At 28.0% G+C, this 21,133-nt stretch overlaps 1 protein-coding gene across 1 annotated transcript in view; it reads right to left on the bottom strand.

Moving 5' to 3' along the window:
- The window catches only part of LOC109594996 (synaptotagmin-7), a 123,013-nt gene extending 102,170 nt beyond the window's left edge, over positions 1 to 20,843 (bottom strand). The window contains exon 1 of the mRNA XM_020010267.2: positions 20,637 to 20,843. The gene's annotated coding sequence lies outside the window, so the exon portion shown is untranslated. The remainder of the gene's footprint in view (positions 1 to 20,636) is intronic.
- Positions 20,844 to 21,133: the final 290 nt, after the last annotated feature.

The raw sequence follows: 21,133 nt of genomic DNA, 5'->3' as shown, positions 1-21,133 counted from the left end.
AGTGTTTCAAAGAGCGACTGCGATATATCTAGTTGTGCTTTGATTTTTAGTTGAACTCTCTGTGTTTAACTTTATGAACAGTGAATTGTTAACTGGCACATCCGCCATAATTTTAAATGTTTTACTACTCTACTGTGCACATTAAATTGTCAAACTAAATGGAAACTTTACAATCAAAATGTACATCTGACTCATTTAAAGATAATTTAGCATAATAATTAAAGTAAATGAAATGTAATACTACTATATTACAAAAGGATTTAAAAGGGTTTGGACAAAGGAAGACTTAATAAATTATAATGATTATAATAAAATTGATAAAATATATTCAAAATTAATTAAAACTGTATTAAGGTCAGTAAAATGGCCTCAAGGACTTTCATACATCTTCAGGATAAGTAAAATAGCTTTGAGGAGAATAAAATGGGATTAAGATTAATCAAATACCAAATGTATGATCAGTAAAACGACTTCAAAGTCATTAAAATATATTCAAGATCGATTAAAATAGCATAAAGATCATTAAAATATCTCCATGATCAGTAAAATGTTCTTTCAAATATCTTCAAGATCAGTAGAAACGTCAAAGAAATGGTGTCCATGTTATTAAAATATCTGCAAGATCATTAAAATATATTCAAGATCAATTAAAAAGGTATCAAGATCATTAAAATATTTTCAGGATTAGTAAAATTGAGTCAATTTTATTGAAGCACTTTTAAGAACAGTAAAATACCTTTAAGATTAATAACTCTGTATAAAGATCATTAAAATAACAACAACATCAGTAACACAACCTTCAAAGTTACTAAAATGGCATCAAGATCATTAAAATATCCTCATGATCAGTAAAATGGCGTCAGGTCAAATATCTTCAAGATAAGTAGGAACGTTTTGAGATCAACGAAATGATGTTTATATTATTAAAATATCTGCAAGATCATTAAAATATATTCAAGATCAATTTAAAAGGTATCAAGATCATTAAAATATTTTCAGGATTAGTAAAATTGAGTCAGTTTCATAGAAGTACTTTCAAGATCAGTATGATTAATAACTCTGAATAAATATCATTATAATAACAACAAAATCAGTAATACAACCTTCAAAGTTACTAAAAGGTGATCAAGATCTTTAAAATATCCTCATGATCAGTAAAATGACGTCAGGTTTTTCAAATGTCTTCAAGATAAGTAGGAACGTTTTGAGATCAACGAAATGGTGTTTATATTATTAAAATATCTGCAAGATCATTAAAATATATTCAGGATCAATTAAAAAGGTATCAAGATCATTAAAATATCTCCATGATCAGTAAAATGGCTTTAGGCACTTCACATATCTTCAAGATAAGTAGAAACGTTTTTAGGTCAATGAAATGGTGTCCATATTACAGAAATATCTGCAAGATCATTAATATATATTCAAGATCATTGAAATATTTTCCGAATTAGTAAAATTAAGTCAGTTTCATTGAAGTACATTCAAAATCAGTAAAATAGCTCTAAAATTCATAAAATTGTGTCAAGATCAAAGATTAAAGTTTATTCAAAATCGCTTAAATTGGAATCAAGATCATTAAAATACTATTATCACTAAAATATCTTCAAGATCAGATAAATGACATAGAAGTCATGAAACAACTTCAAAATCAAAAAAATTGTTTAAAGATTTAAGGCTCTTCGACTCAAACTGACGTATCCACCATAATTAAACCAATAAATCAATTTTGTACAAAACCCTAAAAACACCCATAGATCTAATCACTAAAACAAGTTTATCAGCCAACACAAAACCGGCTGCTTATCTCATCCACCGCCCCTAAAACGAAGTTAAACTTCGCCATCGCAACTAATTTATTCAGCCGAATTCGTCCGCACCGTTTTGACTCTAGACGGTGAAATTAGCAAAACTGTGGCGAAACAAACTTCAGGCGATTGCTATCATCGACCTGCAACGTGCAATTGTAGTCACCGTATCTCCGCCTTGTATTGTTCTAAATTTAGCACCGTTTCGTGTGTTGTGCCTTCAGTCCGCACAATCCCGGATTGTCCGGGCGACGATTTCACAAATTGTTCTGTTTGCATTGTCGCACGTTCGCACTGGACAATCGGACGCGTCCGCTAAGCGTTTGATTACAATTATCGGTTTACATCATTAGCATCACTGGACCCGATGACGGTGTTAATGTCTGCGGTTAATTACCATTAAACATCAGTGGCGCAGATTAATTAAGCCCCGTTTTTTTGCGACGACAAAAGCAGAACGATTTTTCTTTGGCATGTAGTTAATAAAGTTTGGTTCCGCTGACACTGGTGATGACGTTCCCGTTCATCGGACGATCGCAAGCCTTACGATTGGATGGGTTAATGAAGTCGATCAGTCAACTTGATGGATTGATTTCTTTTGTGTGTTGACGTCTAAAAATTTTAGCAGTTAAATATACAAATAATCTAATAATGGTCATTATCCTGCGGCCATATTTTGTAGCCCTGCGACGTTTACAACGCCGGGACAGACAATCCCATAAAGTTTTATAGTTATGTGCAATAGTAGTGAGGCATTTCGCTGATGATCGGACGTATTTTGTGGCAGTTTAATCGCGGGAATCCGTCATTAATATACGAATGGATGTTGGCAAAAACTGGCGACTGTAATCCTTGATAATTAAGGATAGGATTTGTGCAAAAAGCCACCACAAATGAATTGGAAGCTTTTGTCAATTCATTATGGATTTGATGGGCTTTATTCTTTGTGGATTATCAATGGAATAAAGTGTGAACTAGCTCAGTAAGAAATAAAATGCTTTTCAGGATTTATATAAAGGAGTATATGAAGCATGATTCTAACGACGACGTTTTATTGATTAAAGCTAATCTTGAGGTTATTTTTATTATCTATTGATTTCAGAGACATCCTACTGATCCTGAAGATGTTTTAATAACAACCATTTTATTATTTTAAAAATTCTTTTACTGATCATTTCAATGATCACCTTTTTATTGATCTTAAAACTATCGTGTTTCAAGTTTCAAGTTTATATTAAAATATCTAATCAACTCTTAAATAGCTTCTTTCAAATCAGTTTAGAGACTCAAAATTTTAAAATAAAACCATAAAAATATGGAGTTGTTTCTAATTTAAAATATGTATGCTTAAATTTTATTTTTTCGATTACCAATTTTAATTTTGATTTTTAATTTTGCCAATAACCGGAACGAAATTAATTACACAACTTTTTTAATTATAGGAAAATTGTGGAATTCGTTATTAAAAATTTGTTGCTGGCCATACACAAATATAATATATTACATAAATATGACCCAGTTATATAACCTTGAAAATTAAATATTTGCATAGCGGATTTATTAATTAATTTATATTCCATTGATCACTTTTGACACGTTAATAAATAAAAAATACTAACACACTCAATGAACAGGCCGTGATATTGACAATAAAACATCCTAATGAAATACAAACATCGTAAAAACTTCAGATCGGAAAATATATAGAAAATCGATGGTTAATAATTTCTGGCGCAGTCAGTTGATTAAACACCGAACCAACAAGATAAATTTAATGGCCTCTAATATTAGAACGGGTTACAAATTAAGAAACTGCAAGAGATTGTTGTCTTAACTCAACTTTAAACAAGAAAAGGGATGAAGACAAAGGAAAAGTGTTTTAATAACCCACAAGAGACCACTTAATAAATAATTTTAATTATATTTGCTCCAACTGTATCGTAAATTTAATTAAAACAATATGTTGATGATTTATTTGAGGATGAATATTTTTTAATAGAAAAACTTTTATTATAAATTCCACTATACTTACATTTTTATTTAAATTAACATTACTTACTTAAAAATTAAGTACTTTACTATTTCTTAAATTTAAATATGATGATTTACTTCATGATAAACATTTTTAAATAGAGAAGCACCATACTTATGTATAAATTTAGTTTTCTTACAATTTTAATAATATCGATATCCACTGTATCCCAAATTTTATAAAAAATATTATGATGATTTATTTGATGATGAACATTTTTTAATAGAAAAACGTCAGACTTGTGTATCAACCCAGCTTTTTAATAATTTTAATTATAAATTCCATTTTTCTTCATTTTTTATTTAAATTAACATTATTATTGTTGATTCCTTTTAAAAAACCATTTTTGACAAATGTTGAAAGTACTTTTACTATTTCCTAATTGAATTTAATTGAAAAATATGATGATTTACTTAACGCTAAATATCTTTTAAACAGAGAAACACCATACTTATGTATAAATTTAATTTTCTTACAATTTTAATAACATTGTTTTGTAAAAAATATTTTGATAACTTATTTGATGATGAACATTTTTTAATAGAAATACATCAGACTTATGGTATCAACCCAGTTTTCTAATAATTTTAATTATTTAATTCCATTTTTCTTCATTTTCTATTTAAATTAACATTATTATTGTTGATTTCTTTTTAAAAAACCATTTTTGACAAATGTTAAAGTACTTTTACTATTTCCTAAATTTAAATGAAAAATATGATGATTTACTTGATGATAAACATTTTTAAATAGAGAAGCACCATACTTATGTATAAATTTAGTTTTCTTACAATTTTAATAATATCGACATCCACTGTATACCAAATTTTATAAAAATATATTATATGATATATAATTATAATATAATATTATGATGATTTATTTAATGATGAACATTTTTTAATAGAAAAACGTCACACTTGTATATTAATCCAGTTTTCTAATAACTTTAATTATAAATTCCATTTCTTTTTTCCTTTTTTATTTAAATTAACATTATTATTATTATTATTGATTTATTTTATAAAAATCAATTTTGGCGAATGTTGAAAGAACTTTTACTATTTCCTTAATTTAAATAAAAAATATGATGATTTACTTGATGATAAACATTTTTAAATAGAGAAGCACCATACTTATGTATAAATTTAGTTTTCTTACAATTTTAATAATATCCATATCCACTGTATCCCAAATTTTATAAAAAAATATTATGATTTATTTGCTGATGAACATTTTTTAATAGAAAAATGTCAGACTTCTATATCCACCCAGATTTCTAATAATTTTAATTATAAATTCCATTTTTCTTCCTTTTTTATTTAAATTAACATTATTATTGTTGATTTCTTTTACAAAAACAATTTTTGTCAAATGTTGAAAGTACTGTTACTATTTCTTAAATTTAAAGAAATATATATGATGATTTACTTGATGATAAACATTTTTAAATAGGAAAACACACCCATTAAATAAGTAAATATTATGTAAATCAGGCTGTACAAAAAATATTTATTCATAAACTTATTCTCAATCCATTTATTTTTCTTAAATAAATAATATTGTTGTCTTAAAGAAATCATTATGTCGAATATCCAAACCATTATTATTTTTTCCTAAAATAAGGTTAAAATGCATACATCAAATTGTAGCTTCGCATCCACCATAATTTTAAAAGTTTCCTGTTAATAAATGTTTGGTATTTAATAAAATACGAGGACGTTAAAACACACATTCCTGAAACTTTCTGTATTTAACGCCTCACAATTAAATTCCTCTCTAGTCGTTTGATGAAAAATCTTTTATTATATTTTGTCCTATATCTATAATTCCTCTTTAATTTTTAATTAAGCATTGAATATTTAGCTTCGTGGTAAACATTCTTAAAGCAAGAGACATGAAACTTATACATTAAACCAGTTTTCTAATAATTCTTAAATACAATTCTAATTAAACTTCGTTGTTTGATTTAAATTATTATTAACTTCTTTTGCAAGTATGTCTCTTTGATAGATATTTTGTAATTAAAATTTAAAAATCCTCAAATTAATTTCAATACAAAGTTTCTGTAAGTAAATGTTTAGTGTTTGTGACTGTAAAATATTTAATAAAACGCGAGGACGATAAAGTTATTAATATAACACACATCCCCCTGATGCAGGGCAATAAAACTCGATAATGGAATACAAACATCGTAAAAACATCCTAGCTGAGAATATACGGATAATCGATGGTTATAATTTCTCGCACGCCGTGTTCATTAAACGCGATACCAGCAAGATAAACTTAACAGCTTCACTGTTAAAGCCCTTATTTATTAAGGATAGCGAAGAGTTGGAGTGTGCTGATAAAGTTCCCTTCGTGCCATCAAAAAAGAGACAGGAGAAAAAAAGCCTCGTGTCGCGTCGTGTCGATAATAAAAAGCCGGTGCTAACAAGTAACCGAAACTGATTACACCGCCGATCCGGATTCGGGTCACGGTTTTTTTCGTCCGAAAGAAATTACACGTCCCGATCGTCCCCAATAAATCTCCCTCGCCGGCTTCGGCACAACTTTCGACGTCTCAATCCGACGGCCCCATCATCCTTGGATTGATTCCGAAGTGCACGAACACGGATTTCCTATTAGCATGATTAAGCAAAACGTAACGGAACAGGTCCCGACATCGGAATCAATAGCTGCCGCGGTGGGTAAACATGGCTGCATCATCACTGCCGTTTTGTTTCCGCAACAAGTCGAGGATCGATGGCTATTCAAAACATTTCTGGCACCCGCCATGATTTATTTCGGCTATCTGATATCTAATGATTCGTGGGGAGGGGTTAGTTGGCAACGGGTGCCCCATTAAAAGCATATTTGCAGAGCAACAGTCGCATTCCTCAATCCGTGACTTGTTGCTCCGACCGCATAATGGTCCTGGGAACATGCGAAACTATCGAGCACCCTTCAAAGGGGAGGCAAAAAATCAAAGCGTGTAGAACAAAGGGGTGGTATGAATGCATGTCTGCAGTTGAAGGTATCGATTTGCTGTCCGATACGTTCGTGTTTAATAAATGCTAATAGGAGAACGTTGCTGTGCTCTTTCATTTCCTGGACCAAAAAGTAAAAACTGAGAATCGAGTTTAAATTGTGGTGTTTCGTTCGCATTGTAGAGATTTATTGGTGATTGGAGGCGAGTTATCTCTTTTATCTTTTAAAAACCGTGATCTGATTCTAATATGTGCCTTAGTGGGTTGTTAACATACATTTCCTTTGTTCTCATCCTTTACCTCGTTTAACGTGGAGCTTTGCCAACAATATCACTTGAAGTTTTTAATTTGTAACCTTCGTAACCTATATCCTATAGAGTTGGTAAACATGATTAAAATTATCAGAATTTATCAAATTTCACTATTTAAAAACATTTATCATCAAATAAATCATCCTCAAATTTTTCAACATTCGTCAAAAATTGTTTTTCTAAAAGACATGAACAATAATAATGTTAATTTAAATAAAAAAGGAAGTAAAGTGGAATTTAAAATTAAAATTATTAGAAAACTCGGTTGATTCACAAATTTCACGTTTTCCTATTAATATTCATCATCAAATAAATCATCATATTTTTTAATTAAATTTGAGATACTATTCACACTATTTGTTTTAAAATTCGTCTATTTTTAATTGTTTATATTCGAGATATATTTATTTTCTTAGGAATATTAATAATTTAAATTAAAATGAAAATAAAAAATGGGTGGATGGAGGGTAAATTAAGTTTTTGTACAAATATTTTATGTACAAATTATTCAGTTTGTTTTTTTTTATATATTTTATATTATTTTTTATAAAATTTGTCTATTTTTAATGTCAATAATCATACAAAAATAAAGGCATCAGATTTTATGTGACCTTTTTGTTAATGTTTCCCATACATGTCAAATAATAGTAGTTCAACTTTAAATAAAATGTCTTTGAAAAAGATATTAACAATATTAATAATTTAAATTAAAAAGAAAATAAAAAATGGGTAGATGGAGGGTAAATTAAGTTTTTGTACAAATATTTTATATACAAATTATACAGTTTGTTTTTTTATATATTTTATACTATTTTTTATAAAATTTGTCTGTTTTTAATTGTTTGTATTCGAGATATATTTATTTTCTCAGGAATATTGTCCCCAATAATCATATAAAAATAAAGGCGTCAGATTTTATGTGACCTTTTTGTTAATGTTTCCCATACAAGTCAAATAATAGTAGTTCAACTTCAAATAAAATGTCTTTGCAAAAGATATTAACAATATTAATAATTTAAATTAAAATAAAAATAAAAAATGGGTGGATGGAGGTTAAATTAAGTTTTTGTACAAATATTTTATATACAAATTATACAGTTTGTTTTTTTTTTTATATATTTTATACTATTTTTTATAAAATTTGTCGGTTTTTAATTGTTTGTATTCGAGATATATTTATTTTCTCAGGAATATTGTGCCCAATAATCATACAAAAATAAAGGCATCAGATTTTATGTGACCTTTTTGTTAATGTTTCCCATACAAGTCAAATAATAGTAGTTCAACTTCAAATAAAATGTCTTTGCAAAAGATATTAACAATATTAATAATTTAAATTAAAATAAAAATAAAAAATGGGTGGATGGAGGTTAAATTAAGTTTTTGTACAAATATTTTATATACAAATTATACAGTTTGTTTTTTTTTTATATATTTTATACTATTTTTTATAAAATTTGTCGGTTTTTAATTGTTTGTATTCGAGATATATTTATTTTCTCAGGAATATTGTGCCCAATAATCATACAAAAATAAAGGCATCAGATTTTATGTGACCTTTTTGTTAATGTTTCCCATACAAGTCAAATAATAGTAGTTCAACTTCAAATAAAATGTCTTTGCAAAAGATATTAACAATATTAATAATTTAAATTAAAATAAAAATAAAAAATGGGTGGATGGAGGTTAAATTAAGTTTTTGTACAAATATTTTATATACAAATTATACAGTTTGTTTTTTTTTTATATATTTTATACTATTTTTTATAAAATTTGTCGGTTTTTAATTGTTTGTATTCGAGATATATTTATTTTCTCAGGAATATTGTGCCCAATAATCATACAAAAATAAAGGCATCAGATTTTATGTGACCTTTTTGTTAATGTTTCCCATACAAGTCAAATAATAGTAGTTCAACTTCAAATAAAATGTCTTTGCAAAAGATATTAACAATATTAATAATTTAAATTAAAATAAAAATAAAAAATGGGTGGATGGAGGTTAAATTAAGTTTTTGTACAAATATTTTATATACAAATTATACAGTTTGTTTTTTTTTTATATATTTTATACTATTTTTTATAAAATTTGTCGGTTTTTAATTGTTTGTATTCGAGATATATTTATTTTCTCAGGAATATTGTGCCCAATAATCATACAAAAATAAAGGCATCAGATTTTATGTGACCTTTTTGTTAATGTTTCCCATACAAGTCAAATAATAGTAGTTCAACTTCAAATAAAATGTCTTTGCAAAAGATATTAACAATATTAATAATTTAAATTAAAATAAAAATAAAAAATGGGTGGGTGGAGGTTAAATTAAGTTTTTGTACAAATATTTTATATACAAATTATACAGTTTGTTTTTTTATATATTTTATACTATTTTTTATAAAATTTGTCTATTTTTAATTGTTTATATTCGATATATATTTATTTTCTCAGGAATATTGGCTCTAATAATCATACAAAAATAAAGGCATTAGATTTTATGTGACCTTTTTGTTAATGTTACCCATACAAGTCAAATAATAGTAGTTCAACTTCAAATAAAATGTCTTTGCAAAAGATATTAACAATATTAATAATTTAAATTAAAATAAAAATAAAAAACGGGTGGGTGGAGGTTAAATTAAGTTTTTGTACAAATATTTTATATACAAATTGTACAGTTTGTTTTTTTATATATTTTATACTATTTTTTATAAAATTTGTCTATTTTTAATTGTTTGTATTCGAGATATATTTATTTTCTCAGGAATATTGGCTCTAATAATCATACAAAAATAAAGGCATCAGATTTTATGTGACCTTTTTGTTAATGTTTCCCATACAAGTCAAATAATAGTAGTTCCACTTCAAATAAAATATCTTTGCAAAAGATATAACAATATTAATAAATTAAATTAAAATGAAAATTAAAAATGGGTGGATGGAGGGTAAATTAAGTTTATGTATAAATATTTTATGTTCAAATTACAAAGTTTATTTATTATATATTTCACACTATTTGTTATAAAATTTGTCTATTTTTAATTGTTTATATTCGAGATATTTTTATTTTCTCAGAAATATTGTCTCCAATAATCATACAAAAATAAAGGCATCAGATTTTATATGACCTTTTTGTTAATGTTTCCCATAGACGTCAAATAATAGTGCTTCATCTTCAAATAAAATGTCTTTGCAAAAGATAATAACAATATTAATAATTTAAATTAAAATTAAAATAAAAAATGATTGGAGGATAAATTAAGTTTATGTATAAATATTTTATGTACAAGTTACATATTTATATATTTTATACCATTTTTTATAAAATTTATTTACTTTTAATTGTTTATTTTCGAGATATTTAATTTTCCAGGAATATTGGCTCTAATAATCATACAAAAATAAAGGCATCAGGTTTTATGTGACCTTTTTGTTAATGTTTCCCAGACAAGTTAAATAATAACAGTTCAACTTCAAATAAAATGCCTATGGAAAATTTAATAATTTAGGCTAAAAGGAGATTAATAAAATTATGGAGGAGCGTAAATTTTATTACAAATAAATTTTTACTAAAAATCTTGAAAGCCTTGGATACCATTAATAAAAATTTGGTTATTTATTAGGATTAATTTATGAATATCATGGTTAATTAACCACTTTCCTTCAGCACAGAATATTTTCAAAACCCATGAACATATTTAATTAAAAAATATTACAGACCTGAGGCACGGCGGTTAATTGCAAATCTTCATTAAATATATAACAGAAAAAGAGAAACCCGAAAGATTATTCCCACCATTTAATAAAGATTTGTCGCTTTTATGCCGCACAAAATCCACCCCAAAAAAAAACGAAAACATAAAGCAAATTAATTACACCTATTCGACAGTTAATCCACCCCGGACGCCTTTCCCCGCCACATAATTTAATCAGATTATTTATTTTTTTATTTTTCAATTTCAAGCACCCCCCCATCGTTACCGGTTTATATCCAATCTGTCTCGCGTTACGGAACGGCCGTATTTTAAGGTCCAATTTCCTCGGTAAGTGCCATCGAAATATATATGCGCAACACTTTATCGAATCCAGACGATATATCATGCACCACTTCAATTCCGCATGATTTTCCGCTGCGGGGCCGTTATGCTCTTTCCGCCGGACGATTTTTAACGTGGTGCGTATCAAAAACCAGATTTATAACCGAACGTTACAACGTCCCGCGTTATTGGATCCGGTGCCCGGATTAATTTTCAACGATGGCTTTCCATTATTTTAGAGTTTAAGCCCGCCGGATTAGCCGGAATAATTCATTCGGCGGGCCCGAGAAAACGTCACGGGGTTGTACGATAATTCACTGGAAGATACATGCCCGGCCCGGTTTTATCATAACCCGCCACGCCAAGTTCCCAATAAAAATCGTCTCCGTATCGCACATCGCACGATGCAGACAAAGTAATAACGAATTCGGCCCAGGTACAGGTCGATTTTGAAGTGGGTCACAGCAATTTACGTCCTAATTAGCGTTGAATAATTCAAAACCGTCGCCGAAACACCTCTTCCACGTCGCGTCTTCCGTCCCGGCTAATACGGACGACTTAATTAACGCATTTTTTTTACTGGCAGGACAATGTGGATTCGCATTGGGGTTTCGGCCATTAAAGTGTCGTGGTTTTGAGGGCGTGAAATTTACGGTCAACGAAACGCGAGGGTTCATTGTTGAAACGTCGCAAAAAACGTTTGAATTTGCTCTTTGTTGATGAATCAATTTGCTTGCTTGTATTTTGCTCAATTTAATTAAGATGGCTATTTTAAAATGTGGTACGGTTTAAATTTGGGTGAAGGCACCACTCTACAATCATTTATTTGGAATATTGTTTCAATTATTAATAGAAAACAGCCAAGAAATATTAATAATAAGTTAGTACGACATTTTCTGAAATGTTTAGCCTCTGAATTTGTGTCTGACATGATAAAAATATAACAATATTTTAAGAACGTGGTGTAAACTTAAATTTAGTTAAATGAGCAAGTTTAATATCATTTATTTAATTTACTGTTCATAATTTTTAGTAAATAATACAAAATAAATATTATAAATAAGATAAAACGACATTTTCTGAAATATTTAACCTTCATGTCTGTGTGTAACATGATTAAAGTAAGATAAATGTTTAAAAATGCAGTAAATTTAAAATTTTGGCGGATGCGCCACTCTACAATCATTTATTTAGAATATTGTTTCAATTATTAATAGAAAACAGCCAAGAAATATTAATAATAAGTTAGTACAACATTTTCTGAAATGTTTAGCATCTAAATTTGTGTTTGACATAATAAAAACATAACAATATTTTAACAACATGGTGTAAATTTAAATTTAGCTAAATGAGGAAGTTTAATATCATTTATTTAATTTACTGTATATAATTTTTAGTAAATAGTACAAAATAAACATTATAAATAAGATAAAATGACATTTTTTTAAATATTTAACCTTCATGTTTGTGTGTAACTTGATTAAAGTAAGATAAATGTTTAAAACTGTGGTAAAATTTAAATTTAGGTGGATGCGCCACTTTACAATCATTTATTTAGAATATTGTTTCAATTATTAATAGAAAACAGCCAAGAAAGATTAATAATAAGTTAGTACGACATTTTCTGAAATGTATTACATCTAAATTTGTGTCTGACATAATAAAAATATAACAATATTTTAAGAACATGGTGTAAATTTAAATTTAGGCAAATGAACAAGTTTAATATCATTTATTTAATTTACTGTTTATAATTTTTAGTAAATAATACAAAGTGAACATTATAAATAAGATAAAACTACATTTTCTGAAATATTTAACCTTCATGTTTATGTGTAACCTGATTAAAGTAAGATAAATGTTTAAAAATGTAGTAAAATTTAAATTTAATTGGGTGCGCCAATCTACAATCATTTATTTAGAATACTGTTTCATTTATTAACAGAAAACAGCCAAGAAATATTAATAATAAGTTAGTACAACATTTTCTGAAATGTTTAGCATCTAAATTTGTGTTTGACATAATAAAAACATAACAATATTTTAAGAACATGGTGTAAATTTAAATTTAGCTAAATGAGGAAGTTTAATATCATTTATTTAATTTACTGTATATAATTTTTAGTAAATAATACAAAATAAACATTATAAATAAGATAAAATGACATTTTTTTAAATATTTAACCTTCATGTTTGTGTGTAACTTGATTAAAGTAAGAGAAATGTTTAAAAATGTAGTAAAATTTAAATTTAATTGGGTGCGCCAATTTACAACCATTTATTTAGAATACTGTTTCATTTATTAACAGAAAACAGCCAAGAAATATTAACAATAATTTAGTACGACGTTTTATGAAATGTTTAGCCTTTAAATTTGTGTCTGACATCATAAAAATATAACAATATTTTAAGAACATGGTGTAAATTTAAATTTAGGTAAATGAGGAAGTTTAATATCATTTATTTAATTTACTGTATATAATTTTTAGTAAATAATACAAAATAAACATTATAAATAAGATAAACTGACATTTTTTTTTAAATATTTAACCTTCATGTTTGTGTGTAACTTGATTAAAGTAAGATAAATGTTTAAAACTGTGGTAAAATTTAAATTTAGGTGGATGCGCCACTTTACAATCATTTATTTAGAATATTGTTTAAATTATTAATAGAAAACAGCCAAGAAAGATTAATAATCAGTTAGTACGACATTTTCTGAATGTATTATCTCTAAATTTGTGTCTGACAATAAAAATATTACAATATTTTAAGAACATGATGTAAATTTAAATTTAGGTAAATGAGCAAGTTTAATATCATTTATTTAATTTACTGTTTATAATTTTTAGTGAATAATACAAAATGAACATTATAAATAAGATAAAACTACATTTCCTGAAATATTTAACCTTCATGTTTGTGTGTAACCTGATTAAAGTAAGATAAATGTTTAAAAATGTAGTAAAATTTAAATTTAATTGGGTGCGCCAATCTACAATCATTTATCTAGAATACTGTTTCATTTATTAACAGAAAACAGCCAAGAAATATTAATAATAAGTTAGTACGACGTTTTATGAAATGTTTAGCCTTTAAATTTGTGTCTGACATAATAAAAATATAACAATATTTTAAGAACATGGTGTAAATTTAAATTTAGGTAAATGAGGAAGTTTAATATCATTTATTTAACTTACTGTTTATAATTTTTAGTGAATAATACAAAATGAACATTATAAATAAGATAAAACTACATTTCCTAAAATATTTAACCTTCATGTTTGTGTGTAACCTGATTAAAGTAAGATAAATGTTTAAAAAATGTAGTAAAATTTAAATTTAATTGGGTGCGCCAATCTACAATCATTTATTTAGAATACTGTTTCATTTATTAACAGAAAACAGCCAAGAAATATTAATAATAAGTTAGTACGACGTTTTATGAAATGTTTAGCATCTAAATTTGTCTTTGACATAATAAAAACATAACAATATTTTAAGAACATGGTGTAAATTTAAATTTAGCTAAATGAGGAAGTTTAATATCATTTATTTAATTTACTGTATATAATTTTTAGTAAATAGTACAAAATAAACATTATAAATAAGATAAAATGACATTTTTTTAAATAGTTAACCTTCATGTTTGTGTGTAACTTGATTAAAGTAAGATAAATGTTTAAAACTGTGGTAAAATTTAAATTTAGGTGGATGCGCCACTTTACAATCATTTATTTAGAATATTGTTTCAATTATTAATAGAAAACAGCCAAGAAAGATTAATAATAAGTTAGTACGACATTTTCTGAAATGTATTACATCTAAATTTGTGTCTGACATAATAAAAATATAACAATATTTTAAGAACATGGTGTAAATTTAAATTTAGGCAAATGAGCAAGTTTAATATCATTTATTTAATTTACTGTTTATAATTTTTAGTAAATAATACAAAGTGAACATTATAAATAAGATAAAATTACATTTTCTGAAATATTTAACCTTCATGTTTGTAACCTGATTAAAGTAAGATAAATGTTTAAAAATGTAGTAAAATTTAAATTTAATTGGATGTGCCAATTTTCAATCATTTATTTAGAATACTGTTTCAGTTATTAACAGAAAACAGCTAAGAAATATTAATAATAAGTTAGTACGACGTTTTATGAAATGTTTAGACTTTAAATATGTGTCTGACATAATAAAAATATAACAATATTTTAAGAACATGGTGTAAAATTTAAATTTAGTTAGATGAGCAAGTTTAAAATCATTTATTTAATTTACTGTTTATAATTATTACTAAATAATATTAAATAAATATTATAAATAAGAGAACACAACATTTTTTGAAATATTAAACCTACATGTCTGTGTGTAACATAATTAAAGATAAATGTTTAAAAATGTAGTAAAATTTAAATTTAGGTGAATGTACAACTTTGCAATCATTTAGTTAGAATATTGTTTGAATAATTAAAAAAAGTTTGAAACCACTTATTTGATATACTGTTTTAATTATTTGTAGAAAATACGAAATATATAATTTAAATAACTCTGTACTACATTTTCTAAAACATTTATATGAATGCGCAAGTTTACGATTTAATATACCGTTTCAATTTGTTATAGAATATACGAAATAAATATTGTAAATAAGTTTGCCCCACATTTTCTAATATATTTAACCTTTACATTTCTGTGTAACATGATAAAACTCAACTGATTGGAAATACAAAACCAACATGCACATGCCACAGTTAAATGTTAAGGGGCCAGACAATTCCTGCTACTTCAAAGTTCGAATTTAAACGCCACCTGCATAACAAATACCAAACTACCCCGTTCCTGCAAAGCCACCAACTTTCAAACACCAGCGCCACCTGCCGGTCAATAGCCTAACCCAACATTAAAAATCAATGGGCGACATCCGCGGGCAACATGGCAAACTACAAACAGCGCCATCTGCGCACTGCAGCTGCCCAAAATCGATGGCAGATGTCGCCGTCACTCATAACCGTATTCCCGCTGAACATTGTTATGCAGGACCGAAATCAATTAGGGCCGGACTGGGCATCAGATGCATGTGTGCATAATAAATGCAAATCGAGGCGTGCGAATAAATAATTATTATGTGGGGCGTTCATAATTTTAGTGCAGTACTCACGTGCCGTGTTCGCAGCCGTATGGTCACACTTACCTGTAACAAACAAAATCGACATCAGTAAATCAGAGTGAAGCTGTCGTAATAAACGAAAAACAAGCGCAGAAAATGATAATTCATAAATCAATATGACTTCTGTGTTGTACTCCTGTTCTAGATATCCCCTTCGGGGTTGGGGCTGGGGGAGCCGAGGAGGAATTTATCTGTGGAACTCGCGGCCGCATATTTTATTGCCTCCGTTGACGTTTACACGGCGACGAAATTTATTTCTTATTTAGTCGATTTCGGGCTTTAATGGGCATTAAAGGGGGAGACAATTAAGTGGGCCGGACAAAGACGGGCGGCACGGTTAATTTAAGCCGAAAAATCAAACAATAAAACCGCCCCCCGGGGGGGGGGGGAGCAAGACATTTCGCAGCTTCCACCGATCCAATTTCGATCCGAATCGAATTAAACCGGTGCAGTGAAAACCTACACGACTCGCACGAAGTTGCGAATATTAGATTTGTCGTGTGCCTGTTTGTGTTGCGCAATTGGATTACGTTCGAGTGGCATCAGTTTGCACTGACGAATTACAGTAATGGATGTGACAAATTGTTCTCGCCACCCCCGCACCCGTCCGGGAGTCAAATTAATAAACTAAAACTCAAAGTGCTTTGACAAAATTACACATTACAATGCGTTGTTGATAAGGTAGGAGTTTAATTGCATTAAATTCGCCGCCTCGGCAAGTCGCAATCGTACAATTATTTCGGCGGGGTGCCGGAACAAGAGCACCCCTACATTATTCATGACAGGTTAATGACCACTAGAAAGCGGCGCTAAAATCCACAACTGCACTACAACAAGCCGCCGGTCTCGGTCTCGTTCAGTGCGGCGATTTTCATGAATTTTATAGCAGCAGACCACCCCGAAACCTACCCCCGGAAGCTCTGTTTGCTCAGCGTTTTTAGCCCGAGTGTGTGTTGCCCCCAGGGTTGGTCGTGTCGTGTGCGGGTTTTTTTTTATTTAAATAAATTGGTACGAGGGGGCGAATAAAACGTTTACCGGGCCTGGTCGGGGGGTGGAAAATGTGTGCGATCGACAGAAAAAAAGTGGTAATCTTTGAAAAATCTATGAAACGGTCCACAAATTGCCCGTAAAAAAGACAAATGGGTCTGAGTTTTTTTTTCCTGTGTTAGTGGATGTATTTAATTCAGGTTTTATGGAGTGTGATCATTTATTTAAGTAGTCTCATCAAATTTCAAAGTCCGGAAAGTTTGGAATTTGGCACACGTTTTATATTTACAACCAGTCCAACATTGTAATGTTTTTATCACATAGCTTATTTTATAACTGCAATAGTGTGTAACTAAGCTTATTTATGAAAATTGATTATACATTTTACTATAATCATAATCAAGAGTTTTACAACTTTGTACCTGTTAAACTTTCTGTCTTTGAAACTATGTAACTTCATAATTTTATAACTTTGTAAGTTTGTTCCCTTATGTAATTATCACCTTACTAAGTGTGCTCATTTGTAACTTTAATAAATGAAAGAAAACTTTTTAGTTTTTAGTTTTTATATGTTTCCCATTTTTTTTAAATTGGTACTTTTTACATATTTCGTCACTATTTTAAGAACATGGTGTAAATTAAAATATAGGTAGATGAGCAATAATTTATAATTAAAAATAGTAAATTAAATACTGCTTTTAATTATTAGTAAATAATATGAAATAAATATTATAAATAAAATAAAACATTTTCTGAAATATTTTACCTTCATGTCTGTGTGTTACATGATTAAACTAAGATAAATGTGTAAAAATGTGCTAAAATGTAAATTTAGATGAATGTTCCACTCTACAATCATTTATTTAGAATATTATTTCAATTATTAACAGAAAACAGTCAAGAAGTATTAATAATAAGTTAGTACGACATTTTTTGAAATGTTTATCCTCTAAATTTGTCTCTGACATGATAAAAATATAACAATATTTTAAAAACATGGTGTAAATTTAAATTTTAGGTAGATAAATAAGTTTAAAATCATTTACTTAATTTACAGTTTTTAATTATTAGTAAATAATACGAAATAAATATTATAAATAAGATAACATGACATTTTCTGAAATAATTAACTTTTATGTCTGTGTGTAACACGATTAAAGTAAGATAAATATTTAAAAATGTGGTAAAATTTAAATTTAGGTGAATGCGCCACTTTTCAATCATTTATTCAGAATATTGTTACTATTATTAATAGAAAACAGTCAAGAAGTATTAATAATAAGTTAGAACGATATTTTCTGAAAAGTTTAGCCCCTAAATTTGTGTCTGACATGATAAAAATATAACAATAGTTTAAGAACATGGGGTAAATTTAAATTTAGGTAGTTGAACAAGTTTAAAATCATTTATTTAATTTATAGTTTTTAATTATTAATAAATAGTACGAAATAAATATTTTAAATAAGACAACATGACATTTTCTGAAATATTTAACATTCTTGTCTGTATGTAACATGATTCAAGTAAGATAAATATGTAAAAATGTGCTAAAATGTAAATTTAGTTGAATGTTCAACTTTACAATCATTTATTTAGAATATTGTTTTAATAATTAACAGAAAACAGTCAAGAAGTATTAATAATAAGTTAATACGACATTTTCTGAAATGTTTATCCTCTAAATTTGTGTCTGACATGATAAAAATATAACAATATTTTAAAAACATTGTGTAAATTTAAATTTAGGTAGATACATAAGTTTAAAATCATTTACTTACTTTACAGTCTTTAATTATTAGTAAATAATACGAAATAAATATTATAAATAAGATAACATGACATTTTCTGAAATATTTAACATTCATGTCTATGTGTAACATGATTAAAGTAAGATAAATGTGTAAAAATGTGCTACAATTTAAATTTAGATGAATGCGCCACTTTACAATCACTTATTTAGAATATTGTTTCAATTATTAACAGAAAACAGTCAAGAAGTATTAATAATAAGTTAGTACATTTTCTGAAATGCTTAGCCTCTAAAATACAGGAAGATGAACAAGTTTAAAATCATTTATTTAATTTACTGTTTTTAATTATTAGTAAATAATACGAAATAAATATTATAAATAAGATAACATGACATTTTCTGAAATAATTAACCTTCACGTCTGTGTGTAAAGTAAGATAAATGTTTAAAAATGTGGTAAAATTTAAACTTAGGTGAATGCGCCACTCTTCAATCATTTATTTAGAATATTGTTACTATTATTAATAGAAAACAGCTCTAAAATATTAATAATAGGTAAGTACGACATTTCCTGAAATATTTAGCCTCTAAATTTATGTCTGGCACCATAAAAATATAACTGTACTTTTATTTTTATATATTTCATCACAATATTTTAATACTTTGCTTTGTTGCCTTATAATAAAAAAATAATAAATTATCTTATGACCAAATTGCTTAATCACCAAATGATTAAATGACGAAAAACAGTTAAAAATATATTTATTTTTTTATAATTTAGTCACTCAGAAATTTTAAAGCTTTGTTGCTTAATAATCATATAAACACAATTTAATTTCTATTTTTGTCTCACGTGATATTTTTATCCGAATTTCAAAAGCAAATTAAAAATATTCAAAATCTTCTTTGTTCCCCAACACAAGAGGGAAAATTCATTTTGCTGCCAGGAGTACTAGATGGGCCCAAAAATTAATTAACACCATTCACCGATTAATGAGTACATAATTAATGTTGTCTCATCTTCTTTTAGCATCGCCGCATTTTATGTTAAGAGGATTGCGACTTAATCTTATTAGCGGTATATTTCCGGTGCAGTAAATAAATAATTCGAAATTTTACGGCCCATTTTCATGGCTCCGATCGCTGTTTGTGAAATTGAAATGTAAATTCAGCGTAATACGTTTTAAGATCGTCGAAACGGTTCAACTTAATTAAATCCAATACACCTATTTTACAGAAAAATTTATCTAGTTTCCAAAACCTCGTCAATTTCGGAGGATTTACGAGTTGTGACACCGCTCAATCAAAATTCCCAAATCGAATGAACTGCTCCCACTTTATACGTCGCTCCATAAACATTTTTTTGCCCACATAATTCGCATCGAATCAAGACGAATTCGTACGTAAAGAAAGACGTTGATGTGGTGTTTGTGACGACGTTTTTATCCCCCTTTTTTTCTGATAGAAATAAAGCAATAAGTCCGGAGAATTCGTATTCAAAATAAAAAAACCTTGCTCAGTTTTTATGACAACATTAGGAGGTGTCAAGGATAATGATAAATTACCAGTCGGGAACGTGGCACAAGGACTCCGGGATTTGCGCCGATATCGCCTGGAATACGTGTTGAAAAACGGTCGGCACTCGAACTGCAGTTTAAACAACGCAAAACGTGGAATTTCACTGAAATTTTCATAGCACGGAAATCACAAAGGGAGATTAATTAATTTTCGAAAAGTTTAGAGTTCACTCATTTACCATTCGATGATGTTTAATCCGAAATTAAACCGGCACACAAACTCCCTAATTCGAGCGTCCTCGAGACATCAACAGGATATTGCTTTTGGATGATGGCCAGAAACGATTGCACTCGAAACCGTACATTAGACCTGTTGAAAGGCAACGGAGGGTACATCGTATCGGCATAATGAGAGGGGCCCCTTTGTAACATCGGATCTGGCAGACGACGTTGGATGAGTAATAAGCTCTTCACATTGCCGCACGCAATTATTAATGACGTTTCGTCGTTGAGTTATTGACGCACTTTCCTGCCCCCATTGTCCA

The sequence above is a fragment of the Aethina tumida genome, chromosome 6 (assembly GCF_024364675.1).
Source record: "Aethina tumida isolate Nest 87 chromosome 6, icAetTumi1.1, whole genome shotgun sequence".
In the NCBI taxonomy this organism is placed as follows: domain Eukaryota; kingdom Metazoa; phylum Arthropoda; class Insecta; order Coleoptera; family Nitidulidae; genus Aethina; species Aethina tumida.
This window is presented reverse-complemented; position numbering and strand designations above follow the sequence as displayed.